This window comes from Sarcophilus harrisii, chromosome 3 (genome assembly GCF_902635505.1).
Source record: "Sarcophilus harrisii chromosome 3, mSarHar1.11, whole genome shotgun sequence".
In the NCBI taxonomy this organism is placed as follows: Eukaryota; Metazoa; Chordata; class Mammalia; order Dasyuromorphia; family Dasyuridae; genus Sarcophilus; species Sarcophilus harrisii.
In genome coordinates, this window is record NC_045428.1 from 308,440,063 (window position 1) to 308,467,639 (window position 27,577).

Sequence of the window (27,577 nt, forward strand, 5' to 3'; positions counted from 1 at the left end):
CTAATGAACTTATTGATATATTTGAAATCAAATTATTTAGGCTACTGCCTATTTAGGGAATTGTGGGAATTAAGTGAACAACACTGACTCCATCTTGTGATTCAATTCTACATCTTAGATAGTTCCCTTTCTATTCATTTATGGGGATAGTTCAGTTTCCGTCTTGTGAGAAATCTTTATTCAATTCTGGGAACTGGGAAAACATTGCATTTGCACCCTTGAATGGCTGGGAAACTAGACTACCTTTACCTGTTGCTGTTAGGACTAGAAACCAAGGACCAGAAACAGTCAGATATGAAAATTGATGCAGTAATCCAGTCAGATCAGGAGTTTTATAACCTTTACATTTCTCAAGCAACCCACATGTTTTATCCAAAACTTGGTCCCATTAATGGTTAATCGTTGTTTTCATGTTGCTTTGACCAAACACAGACACTTGTAGGGAGCAGGGCACCTCTTTTTCTGATTTCAGAGACTTGCATTTGCTCATTCTCCCCCTGCAAACCTGGAAAGTCACCAATTAGAAATTAGATTATCAATTTTGTATCCTGGATAAATGCTTTCTTTTAACTAATTAGTCTTTACTAATTGTTTTAATGTACTAAAATTTATCTCCTGTATTTGGGGTCCAGTACCAAAACTGATTCTAATCTAATTCTAATCTACTCTAAACCAAAGTACTGATTCTAATTTGTTATGCAATTGGCATGCATTAGGTAATAAACTGATATGTTCAGAAGCTTAAACCTTTGTTTCTTCAATCATTTCATCTCTTACTCACCACACTAGTGTCTCTACGCTTAAACTCTCTCTTCCATTACATATACAGATGTCAATCCTGCTCTTTTATATCCTTGTGATAAGAAATCTTGAAAAAGCTTTAACCATTACAGAAGGTTAATAGAGTACACCTTGTCATTTGATAACAATCATCAACAAAGATTATATTGAATACTTGTTAAGTACAAGGTGCTATACTATGAATTCTGGTCTGATATGTTGTCCCTTGGCTTAAAATTAGGCTCCTAGAAAGTGATTAAAATTTTGAATCCAGTTTGCCAAAATATCCCTTGATCTTTGCCCATGGGATCTCCTAAGGAAGAAGGGGCATTGTTTTCCTAGCACTGAGTTAATACTTTTCTAATCTAAGCCATTTTTAAAATGGCAGTTGTCAAGATATTACTAGAGCACTTCTATTTTCATTAAACTTAAAAATGATACAACCAGTGATGTTCTTTATTTTAGCCCTCTTTTTCAATAACCCCAATTTGGTCTTTTCCTCCCTCTGCCTGAAAAAAAATTTGTTTCCTACCCAAGCCTTCTACTTTTCTCTTCCTCTAATTCTTGGAAAGAAAAAAAATCTTGTGTATAAAAGAGTAAAGTTCCCATAGAATTCCCTAAAAAATATTTTCTAGTCTCATAAAATGGTCATATTAGTGAAAAGCTGCAACACAGAATATTCTGGCATGTACTTATCAGTACATCCTCAAGTAGAGTACCTGACATCTTGGCAAATGGCAAGCATTTTCCATCTTTTTATCTATCTTCTCCCGGGGACTGTCCAGTATACCTGGTCTCATTAGAGTCCTTCACAACATAAGCTATTGGCCTTGCATTATCAAACTAGCTTTGCCTCCTAAAATGCAAGAAAGAAATTCAACTTAGACCAAATTAATATGATTATATTGCTCACTAAAAGGTGAATATTACCAAAAATATTTCATAGAGCACTAAAAAGCCATTACAGATTACCATTTCTGGAAAACTGTGAATTAATAATCTATGTAAGTCAAGACTGCTTCTCTCTGCTCCTCTTATTTATAAATTTGGGTTTTTGCATATCAGGTTTTATTCCACTATATCCACAGGATCCCATTTCTTTAAAAACCAAATACAACAAAAAACTACATTATTAAAGAAAGTGTAACTTCATGTAACAGGGGAATGTGCTAATAATCAATCTTTAATAATACTCAATATTTCCTATAGCTAATTCACATAAAGGAGTGATGAATCTGCTTCCAGAATGTATTAAAAAGAGTTCTTCCTCCCTACTGCTCACCCATTCAGAACATGTGCAGATATTCAGATATTCTCTGATTCTTTTTTATTGGCTTATTGCCATGATGACAAAAAGCCTTTTAATTGGTGTCTGGGCTAGAAATGAATGTGTATACAAGAATCTCAAAGGAATGGAACAGCTGTTTCTCATCTAGAAGCTTTTGAGTGAAGAAGAAGAACTGCTGTGAATCTCTGGTTGGGGAGCAGGGGGTTCTCTCTTTTACTGGACTGCCATGAGGTTGTGAATACATGGCACTAATATGTCTGGTCTCTGTTTTTATTCTTTCTAGATCTTAGATAAATAAATATCAGAGAAAGACCAGATCAGGTTAAGACTTTATGAGTTTTTAAAGGTTGGAAGAGACACCAGAGATCCAGTAACTGGAGTCTATGGCAAATAGTCATACATACAAAGCTAATAGTTATGCTACTTGACATAGCTCAGCAATCAAGGAACTACGTTCTACAAGCAAAGGAATGATTATCCACCATACCACATCTAGAGATGAACTTTCTTTGGTAAATGTTTGGTTATTCACCATTGTGTTTGAATCCCCTCTATGTCTAAGTAGATTATATATAAAGAGGAAAGTATTGAGGAATTTTATTTGAGGAAGTTAGTAGTCATTTTGTACTTTTATCTTCACTATACTTCCTCAGTAAATATCTTTTTGTATATACTAATTGATGTGAATTGATTAAATGGTATTGAGGAGAGATCAAATAGTTAAATTGATATTGAGTATATGCTAATTGATGATTGATACTGAGACAGTCTGGTCCAATGCCTTCATTTTATGAGGAATCTGAGTCTGAATGAGGTCAAAATGACTTTAGAGATAGCCAGTACCAAAACTTGGGAAAGAAACTCAAGTCTACTGATGCAAAGTCCCTCTGTTGTTTCCTTTCTACTACAATAATTATTTAAATGTAAGATATAAATATCAAAATTTCCTATTACAAGGGACATCAGAAGCTATGTAATCCAACTTTTACCTGCTGATAACCTCTTCTATGATATACCAAAGAAACAGTTATGCAGTCTTCATTCGTAGACATCCAGTATAGGTGAATCCACTACTTCTAAAGGCAGCCCATTACACTTTTGGGAGAGCTATAATTGTGAGGAAGTTCTTCAACATATCAAGCAAAGTTGCCTTTTCACAACTTTCATTCATTTCTCCCAATTCTGCCAAGCCAAATGAGTTTATATGGATAATAGTCCTTCAAATGGCTAAAGACAGCTATCGTGTTCTATTTTTAGGATTCTTTTATCCAAAATAACTTGATTTTCACATGGAATGATCTTGAGATCATATACCATCTCAATTAGCCTCCTATGGAAGCAGTCTAACAATTTCCTCCTAAAATGTGCTACCCAGGAAGAAATAACCCACAAGTAGTCTGACTAGGGCAAATATAATAGGACTATCAATCTCTCTCATCCTCTACTTTATGTTCCTTTTGAACACAACCTAAGATTGTTAACTTTCTTGGCTATAATATTTGTATTGCTAACTCATGATGAGCTTATAGTCCGCTAATATCTTCATATCTTTTTGAGATGAGCTACTCTTCAATCATGTTTCCTTTATCCAGAAAAAATTGAACTTGATTTTTTTTATACCCAAGTATAAGATTATGACATATAAAAAGTTTGAAAGACATAGTTTCTGGGTAATTAATAATTTTATTAATCATGCTAGCATATACTTAATAAAAGGATTAGTGGCACTTTTTCAATGCCAAAGACACCTCATGGAACTCACTCAACACTTATATGTACTTGGAAAATTGGGTGTCCTTGAGGGTGGTGTTCAATTCTGATTGGTAAATAAGTAATGAAAATGAATATTATAATGAGAAGTGGGCTTATTCTAATAAGGATTCTGGGACTTGATTCTGATCACTTAATCTTGGTCGAAGAGATTTATCTATATTCATATCACTACCTAGGTTAATCTAGAAAAAAATGGGAAATCCAATTTTACCCAGACCTGTTGGAGTAATACAATACAGCCAGAATCCATTAATTCATTTAAAATAAAATTTCTTTACTTTTTGAATGGATCTGAGTTTTCTCTTCATCAGTCCTGCTCTTCAAAGGCTGCCTAAATAATCTACAGGATTGATTTCTGAATGAAGGGAAGTACAAAGGGGAAAACCTTTAGTCCTAATTCAATAAATAGTTATTAATATGGAATAATCATTTCTCTCAAGACTTTTACACTTTTCCCTACAATTTTCATCTTATTAGGTTCTACCTAAAATGTTAAACTGTAGAGCTCTTTTTGGATGCTGATACTGTCATCCAGGGTGTTAACCCTGTATGCCATCTACAACAATTGGATAAACATGTTCTTTATATCTCTATTCAAGTCACTGATGTAAATATTAAACAGCAAAGAGCCAAGCTCAAATTCCTGGAGCACTCAACTGCTAAAAATTGATTTTAAATCATTAAATGACTAATCTTTGAGTCTGGCCAAATCAGTACCAAATCCAAACCTCCAACTTCCTCCCTCCTTTCCTTTCTCCATGGAAAAAATTGCATGAGTAAATTGGTCAAATGTTTTGCTGAAATCTAAATAAGTATTCCACCAATATATCTGTCTAAAACCTAGTAAAAAATGGAAATGAGAATATTCTGACAAGGTATATTTTCAGTGAAATTATTCTGGTTCTACCATCACTATTTTCTTTACTGCACATTCAATAACCATTCTTTCAAGTATTCATTCTGATATTTTACCAGGAATAAAAGTCAATTTCATTGTCCTGTAGTTGGCAAATTTTACTTTCTTTTAAACAAAGATTGGGACATTTTCCTTTTTCAAAAATCTGTGGGATCTCTCCAGTTCTTTAAAATCTTTTAAAGACCCTTCACACAACTGTCATTTTTTAAAATTGTAGATTATAATTCATCTTCATCTAGTGACTTGAATTCAGCAAGGATAATTATGTACTTTGTCTACTTATCTTCTTCTTTGTCTTGGGTACCAACTCATTCTTGGCCATATTGTTCATTATCTAATTATACAATGTAATTGGAGTATTTAAACATAGATTCTGGAGTCTGATGATTTGGGTTCATATCCCACACTTGATACTTATGACCTGTTTGTCCTTATTACCTATAATTAAGAATCACCCTGAGGTCTTCAATTTCCTCATTTGTAAACAAGGAAGTTTGATTAGATGGCTTCTGGGATCCCTTTCCGATCTAGATCTATGATTCTATGATCTCACTTTACAAAGCTTAACATCCTATGTAAATGTCAATCATTGTTATTGTTACAATGTATTTTCCAGTTCACAGATTATTCCTCTTGGCAGAAACAGGAGGAGAGAGATACAGAAACAGATGGAGAAGAAAGAGGGGGAGAGAAACATAGACTAAGAAGAAGGGGGAGGGGGAAAGAGAAAGGGAGAGAGAAAGGGGAAGTCAAAGAAAGAGGGAGGAAAGGAGGAAGAGCCAGAGCCAGAAAGACAGACAGACCGACAGAGACAGAGAAACAGAAAGAGAAAAACTGTCTTTCCCCCCCTTATTTGCTAAGATTAGGCCTGCTTGATGAAAACGCAACCAGCAACTGCTGGTTTTGTTGTTTTTTTTTTTTTTTTTGGGGGGGGGAGGCGGGGAGAAATCTAATTTTCAAATACTTTAACTTTTAAAAAATCTTTCTTTTTAAAAAAAATTATAAAGCTGGATTTTGAAATTTATGTGAAATCTTTTTTTCATTTCAAGATATCTAGAAATGCCTGGCAAGGCAGGACCCACAATGAGAAAAGGGACTGTACCGAATCAATCTTTCGGGTCCCATCTGCGCTTGGGGAACAATGAAAACCCGCTTCATTGACTGCAAAGTCCAAGTAATACAGACGCAGTATTAAATCGCTGCTTTCCAGACCCGACTAATTACACAGAGCTAATGAGGTGTGTGAGAGCCGTGCGTGTGTACATGTGTGTCAGCAGGGTGGGTCAGAAAGCTAGGGGATGTTAAGAAGTGGGGAAGAGAAGTGCTCGGGGGGGGGGGGGGGGGGGGGGGGGGGGGGGGGGGGGGGGGGGGGGGCCGGGGCACGTCTCCTCGCTCCTTCCCCCCCTCCCGCCGCCGGTGAAGAAAAATGCAGCTCGAATCCACCTTCTGTCCTTAGCGCACATTGGATCGGAATAATAGAAGCCAGGTCTCACCGGAGGGAGGGGAAGGGGAGCTTTTTTTTTTTCCTTGGGAGCTACAGGGGGGTAAAGGAGGCGGGCGGCCCGGGGAGCCGAAGCGGAGCGGGAGCGCGCGTGCGCCCCTCCCCCCCCCGGTAAGTCACAATTCCCCCGCCCCAGACAAGCCAGGCTCGCGAGCGCGAGGTCGTTGCAGGCGCGGCCCGTTGGCTCTCGAGGTCCCCCCATCGGCCTCCCCGGAGCCCCGCCCGGCCCCGCCCCCTTTTCCCCGGCTCGGTAGGCTCCTCGGTGGGCCGCTCCGAGGCGAGGCCGGGGCGGGCCCGAGAGCGGAGCCGGAGCCTGGGAGGCGACGGCAGAGACACGACTGTGGGCTGGTCTGTCCCCTCACACTTTTTCACTCCCACACACACGCACGCACGCGCACAGCCATACCCCCACACGCCCCCCTGGACTCCCGGCGCTCCCAGAGGCGGAGCCGGAGAATCAGCTCGCGGGCACCGCCGCAGCCGAGAGCCACGGACTCGGGGGTTCTTCCTCGGCTCGGAGCGGAGGAGGAGCAGCTGGAGCCGGAGCCACCAAGGTACGGACGGGGGCGCCCTCCGCACGCGGCCGGCCCCGGGGGCCGACCGGGCGGAGCCCGCCCAGAAGCCCCCCGAGGAGGGGGGGAAGCACGGGACGACTGCGCCCCCTCCCCCCCGCGCGGTGACTGTCAAGGTCTGGGAGGGGAGGGTCAAGGGCTCGCAGCCACCTTCCCCGCCCCACTCTGGGAAAAGCGACTCCTGGGGCACGGGAGAAGCGGGGCGGGCATCCGCGAGCCTGCCCAGGTTGGGGGTGGGGGGGCGGGGAGACTTCCAGGCTGCCAGTCCGTAAACTCCGTCAAACTAACGTTCTTGTGTGCCTGACGCTGTGCTGCGTTCTGGCGACAAAACTAAATCTCAGGTACCCATTTAAATTTACATAAACATAAAATGTCAAACTCGTCTTTAAAAGAGAGCTCCCTCTCGCCGAGGACAGACGAGTCGGCGGGAAAGCTCGGAGAGTCCTGCAGCCCGCTTTGCCCGGAGCAGTTCCGGACCGGGCTAGGGAGCTTGCTCATCGGCAAGGGCCGGCAGGGAAGTCCCTGCCAGCGAGCGGGAAGAAGCGAGCTCTCAGACAACTATCCCTCCCTCTTCTGCTTGGCCAAAGAAGGATGTGTCACAAACTCCGTTTCACGAGCGCTTGTTGGACCCCGGGCGATTCAGGAGGATGACTCCCCGAAACAAAGCTGAGCGTTAATCCTGTTTCCAGTCTCCAGGATAGCTCCTGGCTCGGGTTCATGACAGTCTGGAAAATTGTTCTTGTGTTAGACAGAGATGGAGATGCTGTGCGAGAAACTAGTTGTGACTAGGGAGATCCCCGCAGGTCTGTGCAGGCTGTGGCTTGGGTGGGATAGTAAACCCTAGTTTTGTGGACTTTGCTCGTGCCTCAGACTTTGTTGAGATGTGTGGAGAACACTGGATGGAAAACAGCTGGTCTAGAGCTTTGTCGTAGTGTTGAAGCTAAATTCGGCAGGCTTATTCTGTTGTTCTAAGTATTGTGACATCCTAGTTCTTCAGGAGGAAGTAGTTGTAAAAGGAAAGGAAATTGTTAGGGAATGGATTCTACAATTAATATGAAAGAAGGTGAAGGTGTCTTTAAAATGTTGTGTTCCTTCAGACGATATTTAGTTTTGAAAATCAAAATACATAATTGTGAAAAATCAACTTTTTTGATAAACTCAACTAGGTAAAAGTACCGACTACAAGTTATATCATTTATGACTATAATAACCCTGAAATCCTTAGAACCATAGATTTTTGGTCTTTGTTTTCCCATTCTTTTCCCTTGAAAACTCACTATTATGAGTCTTAACAATGGTCATTTTTCAGTCATTTCCATAGTCTAATCTCTGTGTCTCTATCTTGTCTTGTCTCTCTCTATCTGTCTCTCTCTGTGTCTGTCTCTGTCTGTTTATCTCTTTATGTCTCTCTCTCTCTCTCTCTCTCTCTCTCTCTCTCTCTCTCTCTCTCTCCTCAGAAGGAAATATTATAGAAGGGAAAGTCTTCTCTGATGACTCCCTCAAATGTTAGAGCCTGCTTCAAATTTTTGGAACAGATTGTACTAGTACTTGGGACAGTGACCAAGATTATGCCTCTTGGTGATGATCTCTTTGACAGGTTAAGTCTTAAAAGAGTCTTAAACAGATTATATTACTGGATCCTAATAGATAATTTTGCTACATTGCTGGTTAGGGAGTCGGATAGTTGAATGCCTACTATGTGTTAAGTACTGTATATTAAAAAAAAAAAAAAAAACTCTTACTTTCAGGAAGTTCACATTCTGCAAAAGAAAACAATATGTGTGTAGGTAAATACAAACTATATGCAAAGTAATTTAAAGTAGTCATTTATTAAGTGACTACATTTTGCTAGTTACTAGGGGCTGCAAATAGAAAAAAAAAGAGAAAAAAAACTTTCATTAATCTATGAGGAAAAAAAAATACTTGTAAATAAGCATAATATACATATGAAATAATTTAGGGGGGAACAATAGCAGTTTAGGGGATCTGGAAAGGCTTCTAGCCTTTGAGTAGGTAGCACTTTGAGTTGATTGAAATCTGAAGGATTATAATTTGTGGATTGAATTTATAGGAGTCCATTGTTAATGCTGTAAAGTTACCCATGCATATATCCTGTAAATAAAAGGCTATTAAATAAAAAAAATAAAAAAAGAATTTATAGGAGCCCACTGAAATAGTAAACTGCTTTTTTTCCCTCTGACCTTAGGTATCTACTCAATTTCCTTGGTTTTAAAGGGGCCTCTGTTGTGTAAAAGATTATGTAATTACTCCATGTAGGGGTCAGTTTAGGGGACAAATTAGGTACATGGACATAGTATTCGAACTCAAAATTCTACTGCAATAAAACCATTTCGTGGCTAGTTTTGAGACATTAACTTCAGTAGTTAGAAGACATTTCAGGATTCTAGCTATTTCCTGGATCAGGACATTTGTGAACTTGTATATATCGTAAAAATAGGGGAAGGACTACATTTGGCTTCAGAGGTCCATTGTAATATGTGATACTTCTGTAGCCAAGGGAAGAAATTTCAGGATGAACCCTTTGTTACATCTTGTTACTCTTGAAACTTTTAGTAGCTTTTGGGTGGTGTAGTGGTTTACAATAAAAAAATGTACTCACCTGGTCTATCCAAAATCTTTGAGAAAAGATGTACTTGATAAACAAAAGTAGAGGCCAAAGAATTGTTTAATTTGTCGTTCAAACTAGCATTCTTACATTGGGGAGGTTCACAAATAGGAGTCATTCTCAACACTACCCTAATGTTTTATATCCAATCAATTTTCATTTCCTCAATAATTCTCTCACCAGGAACTCTTATTTTATACCACAGCCTCATTAGTTCAGGCTCTCTCCAATCTTCCCTGGACTATAATAGCTTCCTAATCTTGTCCATATATCCAGTCTTCCCTTTCTTCAATCTATTCCCCCAGAGGTACCAAATTAATCATTTTAAGAGCATGGGATTGACCAAAGCATTCTCCTCTCTATCTTTCTAAAGTGTCCACTAAGCAACACTATCATCTCCTCTCCTCCCAACAAGATTAAAACTTTTCTGTTAGTATTTAAAGCCCTTCACAATCTGGCTATTTTTTCAGACTTGTTACACATTACTCTTCCCACCCCCACATACTCTGTGCTCCAGCCAAACTAGCCTACTTGCTGCTTCTGGTATGTGACATGATGTAACTTAACATTCTATTTCCTTCCCCCAAGCGTTTGGACAGTCTTTCTCTCATACCTGGACTGCTCTTTCCCTTCACCTTCACCTTCACCTCTTGGAACACCAGACTCCCTGCTCTGCTCAAGTGCTGCTGCTTTTCTAATACCTTCAGTTGTTTGTCCCAATTCCAAATAATATATTATTTTATATATTTCCCAGATTTTATTATCGGTGAATATATTGTATCCATCCAGTGAATCCTATTTGGATAAATACATGGATTATATGCTGCCAGAAGTCATTAAGTTATTGTCCAGGTACATAATGATGTTATATAGTTCAGAATCTAAACACTTCATTCATCAAGTATTCAAAGACAAAGGAGGTGTTAGAACAAAAAACAGTTTGGTATCCAAAGTCAGTAGATCAATACTAGATTTCATTCATTATCCTCCAAAATATAGACCAAAGTACATATAGTCTCCTCAATCCCCTAGGGACAATGGACTCTACACCTAGAATCCATCTAATCCTTATTGACTCTAGGAAAAAAAAAAGACACTGATGCTATTTTAATTTCTGCCATTGGTATGTACAAAACAGATACTAATGTTCCACATAACCCCCCAGAAAAAATATGTAGAGGAAAAGAGAGGGAGAAGTCATCAGGACCATTATTGAAGGGACCCATATAACTGGCCTTGAGAATCAGGATTCTACTCCCAAAGACCAATCCTGCTGTCCCACACAGTTATTGTTGATGGTACACCTTTTTTGTGAACAAACATTCTGGGTCTCTATTCTACTGGGTTAGTTCCTTGGGCAGTATTTCTTTACTCAGTCAACAAAAACTTAAGTGTTTCCTTTGTGCCAAGCTCCCAGCTAAGAGCTAGAAATACTAAGAAAAGGCAAGAAAAAAAAATTGTCCCTGCCTTTAAGAAGCCTGTTTTCTAATGGAGAAGACAGTGTCTACTTAGGAAGAGAAGGGTCTCTATTGGCTTTTCTTCCCAAGTCAAACCACTTTTATCTTTGGTCCTTTCAGAGCTTTCACCTTATCATCATTCCTCTGTTTCTTTAATCCCACTCACTCTTCCCCATCATCCCAACATATGTTCATGTCTTCCCACTCTTATGTACTTATATGTACTTATATGTACTTAGCCCTATCGTTTCTTCAAGCAATCATCCAAAAATTTCTCCTTTTAACAGACAAGCTCTTAGAAAGAGACCATCACATTCATTGTCTCTTATTGTTAACCTCACATTCTCAATACCTGATAACTGACTCTTCCACTCAGCTGAAGCTGTTCTCACCAAAATGAACAGAGTAGCATGACATTTTTTTAAAAAACTTTGATACTTGGTTGAATCTGTGATCTACTTCATGTAGAAACAGCTTGCAATGTACAAATTACAACCTATCATGTGTCTTTTGTCTGTATCGTGTATAGATCCAGCATAAGGGGTCTGTTTTCTATATACTACGTGTCTTACATTATAACTCTTGAAATTACAAGGGTACCAGTTAGTGCCCTAAGCTGTTATTCCTCACTTTTATTACATAACCAGATTACAACTTTTTTCTAGTAGTATATCCATTGAGGTGTAATATCTTTTATGCCAGTTCTCGTTCTCAATTATTTATTGATGTATATGTGAGCCTAATAATGTCCATCTTGTATTGCTTCATTGAACTTTGGATGACCTGTTTTAAGTCTTCCAATAGTTTAGATGATTCAAACTAGATAACATCCCCTTCTTTCTTCTCACACAGCCACTGCTTGGTTCAGGTCCTAATTACCTTTTCCCCTGGGCAATTGCTACAGCTTCCGATTTAGTTTCTCTATTTTTCAGTTCAAACCATCCTCTGCACAGCTGCAAAAGTGATGTTTCTAAAGCATAGATCTGACCATGCCCTCCTAAATAAACTCCATTAGCTCTCTTATACTTCAAGGATCAAATACAAACTCCTTTCTTTCATATTTAAAGTTCATTTCAACATGACTCACCTACATAGTTTTTAACTCTTTTATAATTCTACAACCCCTACAAATGGAAGGTTTTACTTTTTCTTATTCATAACAGCCCATCCATCTTATATCTTTACACAGAATCCTTTTTCCTCCATCATACCTGGAATGTGCTTCTTGTTCATCTTTCCTTTTAAAATTCCTAGTTTCCTTCAAAGCCTTGCTCATTTAACTCATTTTCTACCTTAATCCTTTTCTCATCTTCCTAACTGCTAGTGCCTTGAAACATGAAATTATCCCCTCAGTTTACCTCATTTCTCCTTTCTATCTATCTCATTTCTATCTATCTCAACACTACTCATGTCCCACTCCAGATTTGCCCATCCTTTCCACTGTGACCTCTGAAGCTTCCCCTCCACTTTTAGCAAACTTAAATTCGTTCTAAATTTGTTCCTCTCTTTCTCTTTCCATCCTGTATATGTTATTTCCCCCACCATAATATGAACTTCTTGAATCAGGAAAGATCTTATGCTTCGGTTCATATCCCCAGCATTACCATAATGCTTTGCATATAGTAAGTGCTTAATAAATGCTTTTCAGTCATTCATTCATCTTTGGCACTCAATGAGTGATGTGTGGCCTTGTGGCCTTGTTTGGATGACACAACATCGTTGGCCTTCGTTTTTAGTTCTGGTTACACCTTCTTATAATCTCCAATTCACTGTTCTTAATGAGGAAATTCCTTCCCATCATCACTCAGCTACCTCTCCTCCTTTCATATTTACACTATCAAATTTTTCACTCAGTCCAGATACTACCTCCTTTCTTAATGAATTCAATGACTGGCTTACAATTTTCTTCTCTCCTCCTCCCCTAATTCTTACCTTTATATAAGAAGACTTTAGACTATTTAACCATAAATGCTGGTGTGCCAACAGATTAACTTGTAAGTTCCTCAGTCTGTTCAACTTCCATAACTTACATCATCACTCTACCGTAGGTAGAAAAATGGTCAAATGGTCAGACTCTTTATCTTGCCATAAACAAAAAGTATTTAATTTCTGTTCAAAAATTCTGAAATTCCCTTAATTGTTGATAACAATTGATAATAACCTCTTATTACATAGCAAAGGTGGATACAACTTGTCAGTAAGGTCTGAGTTCAAATTCTATCTCAGATTCTTATTAGCTCTATGACTTAATTCAATTAATCTTTACCTACCTACAGATGAATTTCCTCATCTGTAAAATGGAGATAGTAATAGCACCAACCTCTCAGAGTTATTATATAAGAATGAAATGAAATGATATTTGTAAAGTGCTTCTGAAACCTAACAGCATTATGTAAATACAATACACATTTATTAAGCATCTACAGAACTTTGAAAAAGACAATAAAGGATTTGGACTATAACTCCTGGCTACTGTTGTGGTGATTACTGAACTGAAATGAAGGCTGACTCCAGAGACCCCAAGAAAACCTCAACAGAGAATATTACATTTTAAAGAGAGCATTACAGAGATCTGCATGAAGTAAGGTTTGAAAAATAAATTGAACCAGGTTTGGGGAGACTTTAAAACTAAAGAGTTTGTTTTTATCCTATAATCAATAAAGAACTAGAGGCAGCATGACATAATAAAAATAATAACCAAAGCACTTTTCAGATCTCATTTTATCCTCACAATAATTCTGGAAAGTAGGTATTATCTGCACCTTATAGATTTTATCAGGACACTGATCAGAGGGGTGATTTGTCTACAGTAACAGCTATCAAGTGTTTAATGATGGAATTGATGTCAGATCATCCTAATTTCCAGGATCAACACTCTGTCTGACATCACTTGGTTACCTCTTTAGTGGAATAAACATTGAGTTTGTAGCCAGACAATCTGGATTTGACTCCTGGCTCTATTCTGTAAGAAGTTAAAAGTACAAATTGTTTAACCCTTCAAGTTCTCAGTCTCCTCATTAATAAAATAGGGGAATTGGACTAGCTGATCTTTGTGGCCGCTTCCATCTTTAAATTCTATAATTTTTTTGAGAAAAGGATTTGGGGTTATATGTGTTTTTTATCTTTATATTCTCAGTTCTTAACACAGTATATGGCATATAATAGACACATGATAAATGCTTGTTCACTTGACTAAAGACTCCTTCAGCAGCAGTGTAAAAGCTAAAGCTAAACTGGAGAAGGGAAGATACTTTTTATTTTTAACATGCATTGTAGGAAACACTGAGGAAATACAGGTTGAAGGATATTGCTGGTAGCATGTAGCTCTTACATACATATAGCATTTTTAACTGCATTACAGGAGCAACTGAGGAAATACATGATGAAGGATATTACTGGTAGCATGTGGCTCTCATATACATATAGCAAATCAAATTCTATCAATATTCAGTAGCTCTTCTGCTTGATATGAAGTTTTACGCTTTCTTGATGCTACCCTGTCTTCTAATTTCTTCCAAAAGACATAATGATGGCCTTCCCAGAATCTCAGAAAACTTGCCTTTGTGACATTGGTCAAGTCATCAAATCAAATGACAGAATATATAAAAGTTGGAAAGGACCTCAGAGTCTTATCTAGTCCAATCTATGCCTAGTCATGAATATATTCTACAATATTCCTGAAAAGTCCTTATACATATTTTTTAAACTTCATGTAGTAAAACAGAAGGGAGTTTAGAATTGGACACAATCTGGGCAGTTTTATCACTATTTGTGTTAAATTTATTATGGACTTCAAAAAACTGTTCTTTGTTCAATAAAACTTTTGTGTTTGATGATGTTTAAGTCTATGACAAGAAAGAGTACTTTAAAAATGGATAGTTGGTTATATAGCCTCTGTTTGAAGAACTCCATCAAGCAGGGACCCATTACTTTCCTAAGGCAGTCCATTTCATTTTATATAGTTTTGTTAGGAAGTTTGTCTCCATATTAAGCCTAAGTCAGCTTCTGTAACTTATAGTCAGTGTTTTTTATTCTACTCTTGTGGAAGGAAAAACAAATTTAATTCTCCTCCTACATGATATCAGATACTAGAAGGTTAACTATATGTTATATTCTTGCCCTCAGTCTTCCCTTCTCTAGATATCCAGTTCCTTTAGCTGATCCTGATTTGACATGATCCTAAGATCTTTAACGACCCTTGGTATCTTCCTCTAGGAATATTCCCCCTAACTTATTATTGTTATTTCTAAAATATAGTGCTAGAAGAGAATTCAGTAGCCCAGGTAATGGTCTTATTTATGAATGCTCAGAGCAATTGCATTAAGACTTAAGGTTGAGTAATTACATTTTTCAGCTTTCTTATATTACTGGTTGAAGTTTACAGTCTAATAATACTTCCATGTAATTTTATTTTTTGTTTAAAAATTTTTATTGGTATGATTTATTTGTATATAACCTTCATTTTCACATGTATATGTGTGTCTATATATATTTAAAAACATATATAGACGTGTATTATATATACATATGTAATATGCACACAGTATCCCACACACAATTATAATTGTACTGTATTCAGTTTCTTTTTGTTCTTTTCATTTATATTGTTATAGTCATATATTGGTTTCATCATTCTGCATACTTGAGTTTGAATCAGTTCATATATCTTCCTATACTTCTCTGAATTCTTCAAATTTGTTATTTCTTAAAGTGCAATAAAATTCCAATACATTCATTTACCCAATAGTTTGTATAGCCAGTCCCCAGGAGGTAGCTATTCTGTTTCCATTTTTTTTTGCTACTAATTTTTTAAAGTGCTTCTATGAATATTTTGGTCTGTATATGAGCTTTTGTTCTGTTTGACCACAGGGTATATGCTTAGTAATGTTTTTTCCCAGAACAATTAGCTCATATCACAGTTCCATCAACAGTGTCCTAGCTCACCTATTTTTCTGCAACCCTTTTGGTTTTGATTATTTTTATATTTCATCATGTTCGACTCTTTTTTTGGTTGTGAAGTAAAACCTAAGTTTTTTTATTTGCATTTTTCTTAGTAACTCAAAGTAATCTTACATATGGTTGTTAATTTGCATTTCTTCTTTTGAGACCTGTTTTTCACATACTGTGATCACTTTACTATTAGGAAATTGCTTTTGGCTACATATTTCTACTAGTTTCCTCTCTTTCTTAGATATCAAAGATGTCTGATGCAGTGATTTCTCCCGGTTCTTTCCATTCTTATACTAGTTAAATTGACTTTATTCATGTAAAACCATTTCAGTTTCATGTAATTGAAAGTATTTGTGAATTCTTTTATGATTATCTCTATCCTATCCATCTATTTTTAATTGGCAGCAAATGGTTTTGATGATCTTCTAATCATCAATGTGAGGTTCTTCTAATCTAATGTGAGGTTTTAAAGTACCATAGTCCTACTTTTTTTCCATTATTTTCCTTAAGATTCTACACCTTTAATTCCTCAAAGCACTCCAGTTAATTTTCAAATTAAGTGCCATATAGCAATATTCTCAATATTCTGTACCTATATAGTTGAATTTTTAAAGTGTAAGACTTTACTTTTATTTTAGTAATTTAATCTTCTACCAAGAACTCACTGACTAAAACTATCTTTAAAAAAAAATAGAGAAGGAAGGAAAATGGAACTTTTCAGCAAGCCTGACCTGGCTATATGCCCATAATATATTTTCTTTGCGTATTTGTTGTCCATTGATACATTTTGACTGGGCTTTGTTAAAGGCATTTGTGTGTGTGTCTGTGTGTGTATATTTCTAATTGCATGTTGTTAAATTTGTGATTTAAAAATATTATTTTCAACTTATTAAAGCTGGCCTAATTGTTTAGCCTATTGAAATCTTTTTGGATGCTTTTAGTGTGCCTACTTGCTTTGTGTCATGTTCAAACTTCATCATTTTCAGAAACTCATCATTTAATAAGATGAAATCAACTCTGAATTCAACCTTCTCCTTTTATCCTCTGTCCCTAACTAAGATCCCTTTCTCCTCTTAATTGGAGTGGAGAGTGGACATCTGGGAGCTCTTCCCAGACTCACTGTTTCAGGATCTTCCTTCATTATTTCCTACCCTGCTGCTCTGGATTTCATTCCTTCCATAAACTCAATATTCTGCAAGATGAAATCAGCTCTGTAACTCAAACCATTGCAGATCATTTCCCACTATGGCTGCAAGATTTCATTATGCCCCTACATGGAATATCTTCTCCCACCTTTTTTTCAGCTTCTTTTTATGTATTGTCTTTCCCTGTTAGATTATGATGTCCTTCAGGGCAAGGACTGTCTTATGCTTTTCTTTGTATCTCTGGTGCTTAGAAATGTTCCTCGCATATAATAAGTGCTTAAATGTTGAGTTATTCTGCGTCTGATTATGACTTGATAAATATACCAACTGGAACAAACTAGCCACTTGCTTTTAACCTCTCATCCTTAGTTTTATGATTGGTAAAATGAATGGAGTAAAACTTAGATGGTCTCTAAGGACTCTTCCAGCTCTAAATATATGATCCTTTGATGTGATATAACTTGATATAGTATGATATGTTAAATAGCACACAGCCAAGGATAAATCTTTAGATCATTCCATTAGAAACTTACTTCTAAGCCATCATCAAATCATCAATAACTACTCTTGGAGTTTAGCAATTCCAATTTCAGAAGGCTAAAACTGGAGCAATAAGGAGATTTTCATTTTTCTTCCAAAAAAAAAAAAGATAAAATAGAGTGTCAGCTGTATGATATAGTAAATAGTGGAATTTGGAGTCAAAAAGACTCAAGTTTAAATTCTACCCCATACACTAACTTTGTGGCTCTGGACAAGTAATTTAACCTCTATCTCAGTTTTTTCATCTGTAAAATGGAAACAGTACTAGCTCCTACTTATCAGGATTGTTGTGAAGATGAAATAATTTTTGTTAAAATTCTTTGCAAACCTTAAAGTTGTATAGAAATAATAGCTATTATTAATACAAAATAGCCAGAAAAATTCTGTTTGGGAAAAAATAATTGTATGAAGTCACATTGGAACAGAGAGATCTGTATATCAGATCATCGTTTTCATATTCATTTTTCTTCTGGTGAATGGAAAAACTAGGAACAGAAAATTGAACTTCAGAGGCTAATTTTTTCTTCCCCCTTTATTTGTTTCTGGGTACCTGAGAAATGGAAAACTGCATGCAGTGTAAGCCTGAAATAAGATGAAATAAGTTTATCTCCAAGAGCAGCTAGAAAGTTAGGGCTGAGTTGCAGGTTATAGATCCATAATGGAGAGGAGTCATGCTGAGTCAACATGGCCCCTAGCTTTGTACTTAACAAAGAACAAGTTCCTAAAACAAAACTATATGACTCTAATCCCAAGAGCAGAGCAGTGACTTAGTTCTAACCATTGTCCAGTATATAACTGTAATAGAATAATAGGATAAGAGTCTCAAACTTAAGGGGAGTCAGCAGTTCAATAACTCTGAACCTACAGAAATTCCCAGCAGGTTAAGAGTGACTGAGTCCAACATCATACACTGTTGAAATTTTTAACCGCCCCCAAGCCAGCAAATCCAAACCTGAGGCAGAAACTTATAGAGGTCAGACCATGAAGACCTTAGATCATACCAATTTGGAAGTACTAAAAAGTTACAGGTTCCCAAATTCAAGCTGTGAAAGTAGCAGAAAAATGAAAAAGTACAGAAGCTTAAATCAGATATTTCTCTTCCTCAGAAGTGTACAGATTTAAAAACTAAAATAATTCAAAGTCCAAAAGTAGGCTGGAAAAATGGGCAAACAAACAAACAAAAAGAACCTGATGATAAAGAGCTACCACTGTGGTGTTATGGAAGCTCAAGGCAGAAACACAAAAACATAAAGAGAATGACTTAAAAACACCTACAAGCAAATCCCCCCAAAAAATGCATCTTGAACACCAACCCAACAAGAATCTGTAGAAGAGTTAAAGAATGTTTTCCTCACATCCCAATGAAATCTTAAAGGAAGAAAAGGGACTACATGTGCAAAAATGTTGTGTCATCCCTTTTGTAGTGGCTAGAAACTGGAAACTGAGTGGCTGCCCATCAGTTGGAGAATGGCTGAATAAATTATGGTGTATGAATGTAATGGAATATTATTATTCCATAAGAAATGATCATCAGAATGATTTTAGAGAGGCTTGGGGAGACTTACATGACTTACATGAACTAAGTGAAATGAGCTGAACCAGGAGATTATACATGGCAATATAAATACTATGGGTTGGTCAATTCTAATAAATGTGACTCTTGTGAACATTGAAATGATGTCAGTTCTAATAATTTTGTGATAAAAAGAACCATCTACGCACAGAGAGAGGAAGGACTGTGGGAACAGAATATGGATCACAACATAACATTCTCTTTTTGTTGTTCACTTGCATTTTGTTTTCTTAATAATTTTCTTTCCTTTTTGATCTGATTTTTCTTGTGCAGCAAGAGAATTGTGTAAATGTTTACATTTTTAAAAAATAATTTTCCTCTCAAAAGATCTGAAAATTATTTTTAAAACCAAGTTGAGAGCTATGTGGAATATACACTTATAAAAAGAGAATTAACAGCCTATAACATAAAAAGTACTGAGATGGTCCATAACTGTGATGGAATTGGCTCTTCTCCATAGTGCAGTGAGTGATTCAAGGCAATACCAATAGCCTTGGCATGGAAAATGCAAATCATATGGAGGTAAATGTAGATCAAAGTATAATATTTTTTCCTGTTTTGTTTTTTTTCTTTCTTGTGTTTTTTTTTCCTTTTGGTCTGATTTTTCTTGCATAACATGACAAATATGAAAATATGTTTTAAAGGATTACACATTAAAAAAAAACCTTACTAAATGAAATAACAACTTGAAATTAGAATGTGCTAAATGGGAACTAATAGATCTATGAAACATGAACAATAAAACAAAGTCAAACTGAAAAGGTAGAAAATGTGAAAGATTCATAGGAACAATAGCTGACCTGGAAAACAGATTGAACAGAGATTAATTTAAGAATCATTGGACCACCTGAAAGCTATGAACAAAAAAAGAGCCTATGCATTATACTTCAAGAAATCGTCAAAGAAAATTGCCCAAGTATCCAAGAATTAGAGCAAAGCCAAAATTGAAAGATTCCATTGATCACCTCCTGAAAGAAATCCTAAAATAAAAGCTTCCAAGAATATTATAGCTAATATCCAGAGCTTCAGGTGAAGAAATAAAAGTTACAAACAGCCAGAAAGAAAGACTTCATGTGCTATAGAGCCACAATTAGGAACATACAAAATCTGACATCTATCACTTAAAAAGAACAGAGCTTGGAATATAAAATTCCAAAAGACAAAAGATTTTGGCTTACAATTAAGAATAAACTACCTAGCAAAACTCAGTATAATCCTACCAGAGGTGGGGTCAAGGGTAGTAAATCTTCAATGAAATAGAGGATTACAGGTGAAGCCTTATAAATGAAACCTCAAGGTTTTTTGATTTGATTTCATAGTATATTTGCAGCATTCTTTCATGTGAATATAAATATTTTGCAATTCTTCATTTCAGAACTGTCTGTTCATATTCTTTGACTATCTACTGAGGAATAGCTATTAGTCCTAATATATTTATTAATTGTTTTTGTATGCCAAAACATTGTTAGAGAAATTTGATTCAGATATTTTCTCCCATTTGATCATGGCCCTTTTCACCTTAAGTGCATTAATTTTCTCTGTGTACAAGCTTTTCAATTTCATGTAATCAGTTACTTATTCTTTTATAATTGCTCCTTGTTTGAGAATATTTCTTTTTTTAAAGCTTTTTATTTTCAAAGCATATGCATGGATAATTTTTCAGCCTTATGTTCCAAATTTTCCCCTCCTTCCCCCAACCCCCTTCCCTAGAGCAATCCAATATGTGTTATACATGTTAAAATATGCTAAATCCAATATATGTAAACATATCTGTACAATTATCTTGCTGCACAAGAAGACTCAGATCAGAAAGGAAAGAAAACGAGTAAAAAAAGAAAATGCAAGCAAACAACAACAAAAAGAGTGAGAATGTTATGTTGTGATCCACACTCAGTTCCCACAGTCCTCTCTCTGGGTGCGGATGTTTCTCTTCAGCACAAGATCATTGGAGCTGGCCTCAGTCATCTCATTGTTAAAGATAGCCACATCCATCAGAACAGATCAACCTATAGTCTTGTTGCTGTGTACAATGATCTCCCAGTTCTGCTCATTTCACTTAGCATCAGTTCATGTAAGTCTCTCCAGACCTCTCTGCATTCATCCTGCAGGTCATTTCTTACAGAACAGTAATATTCCATAGCATTTATATAGCATAATTTATTCAGCCATTCTCTAATTTTATGGGCATCCGCTCAGTTTCCAGTTTCTTGCCACCTCAAAAAGGGCTGTCACAAACATTTTTGCCCATATGGGTTCCTTTCCCTCCTTTATGATCTCTTTAAGATATAAGTTCAGTCAAAATACTGCTGGATCGAAGAGTATGAACAGTTTGATAACTTTCTGATTAAGAATATATCTACCCATAACTGTGAAAGGTATACAATTTGCTTGTCTTCTAAATTTGTTATAGACTGATTATTAATTAAGGTTGTATTATCTTAGCCAATCTGAGAGGTTTGTAGTGGTATTTCAGAGTTGTCTTAATTTGCATTTCTCTGCTCAATAGTGATTTAGCATCTTTTCATATGACTAGAAATGGTTTCAATTTCTTCATTTGAAAATTGTGTATTCATATCCTTTGACCATTTATCAATTGAAGAATGGCTTGAATTCTTATAAATTTGAGTCAGTTCTCTATATATTTTAAAAATGAGGCCTTTATCAGAACCCTTGAATATAAAAATTTTCCCCTAAATTATTTCTTCCCTTCTCATCTTGCCTGCATTGGTTTTGTTTGTACAAAAACTTTTTAACTTAATATAATCAAAATTATGTATTTTGTGATCAGTAATGTTCTCTAGGTCTTCTTTGGCCACAAATTCCTTTCTTCTCCACAAATCTGTGAGGTAAATTATCCTTTGTTCTTCTAATTTGCTTATAATACCACTATGTATAAATTATTATCCATTTTGACCTTATCTTGCTATGTGGTATTAGATGTGGATCATTGCCTAGTTTCTACCATACTAATTTCCAGTTTTCCCAGCAGTTTGTGTCAAATAGTGAGTTTTGGGGTCTTTGGGTTTGTCAAACACTAGATTACTATAGTCTTTGACTTTTATGTTGTGAACTTAACCTATTCTACTGATTAACTACCCTATTTCTTAGCCAGTATCAAATGGTTTTGATGACCGCTGCTTTATAATATAGTTTTAGATCTGATACAGCTAAGCCTCCTTCATTTGCATTTTTTTTCATTAATTCCTTGAAATTCTTGACCTTTTGCTCTTCCAAATGAACTTTATTACAATTTTTTCTAACTCTGTAAAATAATTTCTTGGGAGTTAGATTGGTATGGCACTGAATAAGATTAATAAGATCAATTTAGGTAGTATTGTCATTTTTATTATATTTACTTGGCCTACCCAAATAGCACTTGAAATTTTCCTTTATTTATTTATTTATTTATTTTGCTGAGGCAATTGGGAGTAAGGGACTTGCTCAGGATCACACAGCCAAGAAGTATTAAGTGTCTGAGATCAGATTTGAACTCAGGTCCTCCTGACTTAAGGGCTTATGCTCTATCCACTATACCAGCTAGCTGCCCTTATATTTTTCCAATTGATTACATCTGATTTTATTTATGTAGAAAATGTTTTGTAGTTGTGTTCATATAGTTCCTGACTTTACCTTGCCAAGTAGACTCCCAGATATTTTCTGTTATCTACAGTTACTTTAAATGGAATTTCTCCTTGTATCTCTTGTTCTGCTGGATTTTGTTGGTAATACATAAAAATGCTGATGATTTATGTGGATTTATTTTGTGTCCTGCAACTTTGCTAAAGTTGTGGATTGTTTTTAGTAGTTTTTTAGTTGATTCTCTAGGATTCTCTAAGTATACCATCATATTATCTGCAAAGAGTAATATTTTGTTTTTTTTTTTTTCATGACCCTACTTTAACTCCTTTAATCTCTTTTTTTCTCTTATTGCCAAAGTTTAAGATTTTTAATATAATATTGAATTGTAATAGTGATAGTGGGCAACCTTGTTTCACCCCTGATCTTATTGGGAATGGTTCTAGTTTATCCCCATTACATATGATGTTTGCTGATGCTTTTAAATAAATGCTACAGATCATTTTATTCCAATATACTCTTATTGTTTTTAATAGGAATGGGTGTTGCATTTTGTCAAATACTTTTTCTGCATTTATTGAGATAATCATATGATTTTTATTAGTTTGGTTATTGATATAGTCAATTATTGCTCATAGTTTGTTAATATTGAACCAGCCTTGCATTCCTGGTATAAATCCTACTTGGTCATGGTATATCGTACTGGGGTTAACTTGCTGAAATCTCTTTGCTAATATTCTATTTAAGATTTTTGCATCAATCTTCATTAGGAAAATTGGTCTATAATTTTCTTTCTCTGTTTTCACATATCTAGTTTAAAGTATCAGCACTGTATCTTTGTCATAAAAGGAATTTAGTAGGACTCCCTCTTTCCCTATTTTTCCAAATAGTTTGCATAGTATTGGAACTAATTGTGTTTAAAATGTTTGATAGAATTCACATGTAAATCCATCTGTCCCTGGAGATTTTTTTCTTATGGAGTTGATTAATAGCTTGTTCAATTTCTTTTTTCTAAAATGGGATTATTTAAGTTTTTTCCTATTCTGTTAATCTGAGCAATCTATATTTTTTTAAGGATTCCTCTATTTCACTTACATTATCAGATTTATTGACATATAAATTGGGCAAAATAACTCCTAATTATTGCTTTGATTTCCTCTTCATTGGTGAAAAGTTCTCCATTTTTATTTTTGATACTAACAATTTGATTTTCTTCTTTCCTTTTTCTAATTAACTAAAGGTTTACCTATTGGTGTTTTTTTTTTTTTCATAAAACCAACTCTTAGTTTTGTTTATTAATTCAACAGTTTTCTTTCATTTGTATTGATCTACCCTTTTATTTTCAGAATTTCAAATTTGGTATTTAATTAGGAGTTTTTAATTTGTTCTTTTTTTGGCTTTTTTAGTTGCCTGCCCAATTCATTGATCTTCTCTGTCTTTATTTTTTGCAAATAAGCATCTAGAGACATAAAACTTTCCCCAAGAACTACTTTGGCTATATCCCATAAATTTGGGTATGTTGTCTCATTTTTGTTATTCTCTTGGATGAAATTATTGATTGTGTCTTTGATCTGTTGTTTCATCCACTCATTCTTTAGGATTAGATTATTTAATTTCCAATTAATTTTTGGTCTGTTTTTGCCCAACTTTTTTATTTTCAAAATATATACATGACTAACTTTCAATATTCACTCTTACAAAACCTTGTGTTCTAATTTTTTCTCTCCCTTCTCTCCCTAGAGTGCAAGTGATCCAATATATGTTAAACATGTGCAATTCTTTTATATATATTTCCACAAGTATCATGTTGCACAAGAAAAATCAGATCAAAAAGAAAAAAAAATGAGGAAGAAAACAAAATGCAAGCAAACAATAAAAAATGAAAATACTATCTTGTGGTCCACATTCAGTTCCCACTGTCCTCTCCCTGGGTGCTGATGGCTTTCTTCATCACAGGAATATTGTAACTGGCCTGAATAATCCCATTTTGACGAGATCCATGTCCATGATCAGAATTTTGATGTTGCAATGTATAATGATTTCCTAATTCTGCTCATTTAACTTAGTATCAGTTCATGTAAGTCTCTCCAGATCTGTTTGAAATCATCCTGCTGATCATTGCTTATAGAATAATTTAATATTCAATAACATTCATATATCATACCTTATTCAGCCATTTTCTAACTGATGGGCATCCACTCAGTTTCCAGTTTCTTGCCACTACAGAAAGGGCTGTCATAAACATTTTTGCACATAATTTTTATTGCATCATAATATGAAAAAATTGCATTTACTACTAATGCCTTTCTGCATTTGGTTTTGAAGTTTATATGCCCTAATACTTGGTCAGTTTTTGTATATCTTCCATATATTGTTGACAAAAATGTATATTCCTTTTTGTCTCTATTCAGTTCTCTCCAAAGGTCTATCATACCTAACTTTAATACAGTTCTGTTTACCTTCTTAACTTCTTTCTTATTGATTTTGTGGTTTGATTTATCTAGTTTTGAGAAAGCAAGGTTGAGATTCTCTACTAGTATTGTTTTGCTGTCTAATTTTTCCTGTAGCTCTATTATCTTCTCCTCTAGGAATTTGGATGCCATACCATTTGATGCATATATGTTTAGTATTGATTACTTAGTTATCTATAGTACCCTTTAGCAAGATATAATTTTCTTCCTTATTTTTTTTTCATTAGATCTAATTTTACTTTTGCTTCCTTTAAGATCAGGATTGCTACCCCTGCTTTTTTTACTTCAGTTGAAGCATAATAGATTCAGCTCCCACCCTTTACTTTTACTTTCTGTGTATCACTCCGCTTTAAATGTGTTTTTTGTAAATAACAAATTGTAGGATTCTGGCTTTTAATCCAGTCTGCTGTCTGCTTGCATTTTATGGGAGAGTTCATCCCATTCATATTCACAGTTAAAATTACTAACTCTGCGTTTCTATTTCCTTCCATTTTGTTTTCCCCCAGTTATACTTTTCTCTTTCCTTTTCCCCTTCCCCCCTCCCCAGTATTTTGCTTCTGACAATCCCCTCCCTCAGACAGCCCTCCCTTTTTACAGCCCCTCCCCCTTTCTTGTGCTTTTCCCCTACTACTTCTCCTCTCCCTTCTAGTAGCTTCTCCTTTCCCTTCTCCCTTCTCCTCCTACTTCCCTATACTCTGAGACAAGTTTCTTTGTGAAGCTAAATGTGTCTGATATTCTTTCTTTGAGCCAAATCTGATGAGAGTAATATTCACACAATGTTCATCTCCTTCCCTTCTTTTCCTCAATTGTAATAGGTCTTTTTTGTTTCTTCATGAGATGTCATTTACCCCATTATAACTCCATTTTCCTCTTCTTCTAGTAGAATCCTCTTTCCTCCTCTGATTTCTTTTTTATATTATTACAATAAAATCAAATTATACTTGCACTCTCTTAAGTATACCCATAACAGAGATACAAGATCTCAAGAGTAACACACCATCTTCCCATATAAGGATGTAAGCTTTTTAACTTTTAAAAGAAAGTTTTTTTCTTTCCTTTTTACCTTTTTATGCTTCTCTTTAGTTCTGTATTTCAAAGTCAGATTTTCTGTTCATCTCTGGCTTTTTCATCAGAAATAAATGAAATTCACCTATTTCATTGAATGTCCATCTTTTCTCTTGAAAGATAATGCTTAATTTTGATGGATCCTTGGCTGCAATCCAAATTCCTCTTTGCCTGTCTGAATACCAGATTCCAAGACCTTCTGTCCTTTCAAAGTGGAAGCTGCTAGGCCTAGGAAGTCCTGATTGTGGCTCCTTGATATTTTAATTGTTTTTGTTTTTGGGTTTTGTTTTGTTTTGTTTTGTTTTGTTTTTTTGGCTATTTGCAGTATTTTCTCCTTCATCTAATAAATTATGAAATTTAGCCTATTATGTTCCTTGGACTTTTCATGTTGGAGTCTCAGGAGATGATTGGTGAATTCTTTCAATGGCTATTTTACCCCCAGTATTAGGATATCAAAGCAGTTTTTCTTGATGATTTCCTGAAAGTTGGTGTCTAGAATCTTTTTTTCATCATGGTTTTCATTTAGTCCAATAATTCTTAGATTGTCTCTCTTGGATCTATTTTCCAAAAAAGTTGTTTTTATATTTTCTTCTAATTTTTTCTTTTGTTTAACTGATTTTTGAAGTCTTATTGAGTCATTCACTTGCATTTGTTCAGTTCTAATTTTTAGTGAATTATTTTCTTCAATTAGCTTTTTTATTCTTTTTTTTCATTTGGCCAGTTAAAGTTTTAAATGAAATATTTTGTTCATTGGATTTTGTTTCCATTTCACAAATTCTGTTTTCAGTGACCTGGTTTCTTTTTCAAATCTATTTTGTAAGGAATTAATATGCTTTTTCCATTTCATCAAATCTATTTTGTAAGGAGTTATATGATTTTTCCATTTCACTAAATCTGTTTTTAAGGAGTTTTCTTCAGATAATTTTTTTATTTTTCCAAACTCTCTTGCAAAATTCTTATTTCCTTTCCCCATTTTTATTTTACCTCTCTTTTTACATCCTTTTTGAATTCTTCCAAGAGAGCCTTCTAAAATGGGGACCAATTCATATCACCTTTTGGGGTTTCGATGTTTTGCTTTCAATGTCCTCAGGGTTTGAGATCTGTTCTCCTCTTTCTCCATAAAAGCTATCTATGATCAAAGATCTGTTTGCTTTTTTTCTCATTTTTTAAAGGTTGAGGTCTGCTCTTAGGGCAAAGAGGAGATTGCCCCTAAGCTTTCTCTATAGGCAACGGGATTTTAGCTTCCTTGGACCCATCCTGCTGACTTCCTTCTAGTACTGGGAAGAGGGGGACCTGACCAAGTCCCATGCTATTCAGAGGCTCATTATTTGCCTTTTGTCTGCT

General features: G+C 35.6%; 1 protein-coding gene and 1 long non-coding RNA gene across 4 annotated transcripts in view; one reads left to right on the plus strand and one right to left on the minus strand.

Annotated features, from left to right (window-relative positions):
* Positions 1-313: 313 nt before the first annotated feature.
* Positions 314-6,095, minus strand: LOC116422067. Its single transcript, XR_004232654.1, has 3 exons — positions 5,860-6,095; positions 1,500-1,636; positions 314-505 (listed from the first exon to the last, which is right to left on the minus strand). It is a non-coding gene; the product is annotated as an uncharacterized LOC116422067 (long non-coding RNA).
* Positions 6,096-6,729: 634 nt separating this feature from the next.
* Positions 6,730-27,577, plus strand: part of PPP2R3A (protein phosphatase 2 regulatory subunit B''alpha) — a 181,796-nt gene continuing 160,948 nt past the window's right edge. For 2 of the 3 annotated variants that reach the window (XM_031959778.1, XM_031959779.1), the window contains exon 1: positions 6,730-6,812. The gene's annotated coding sequence lies outside the window, so the exon portion shown is untranslated. The remainder of the gene's footprint in view (positions 6,813-27,577) is intronic. The other variant, XM_031959780.1, reaches the window with a different exon arrangement.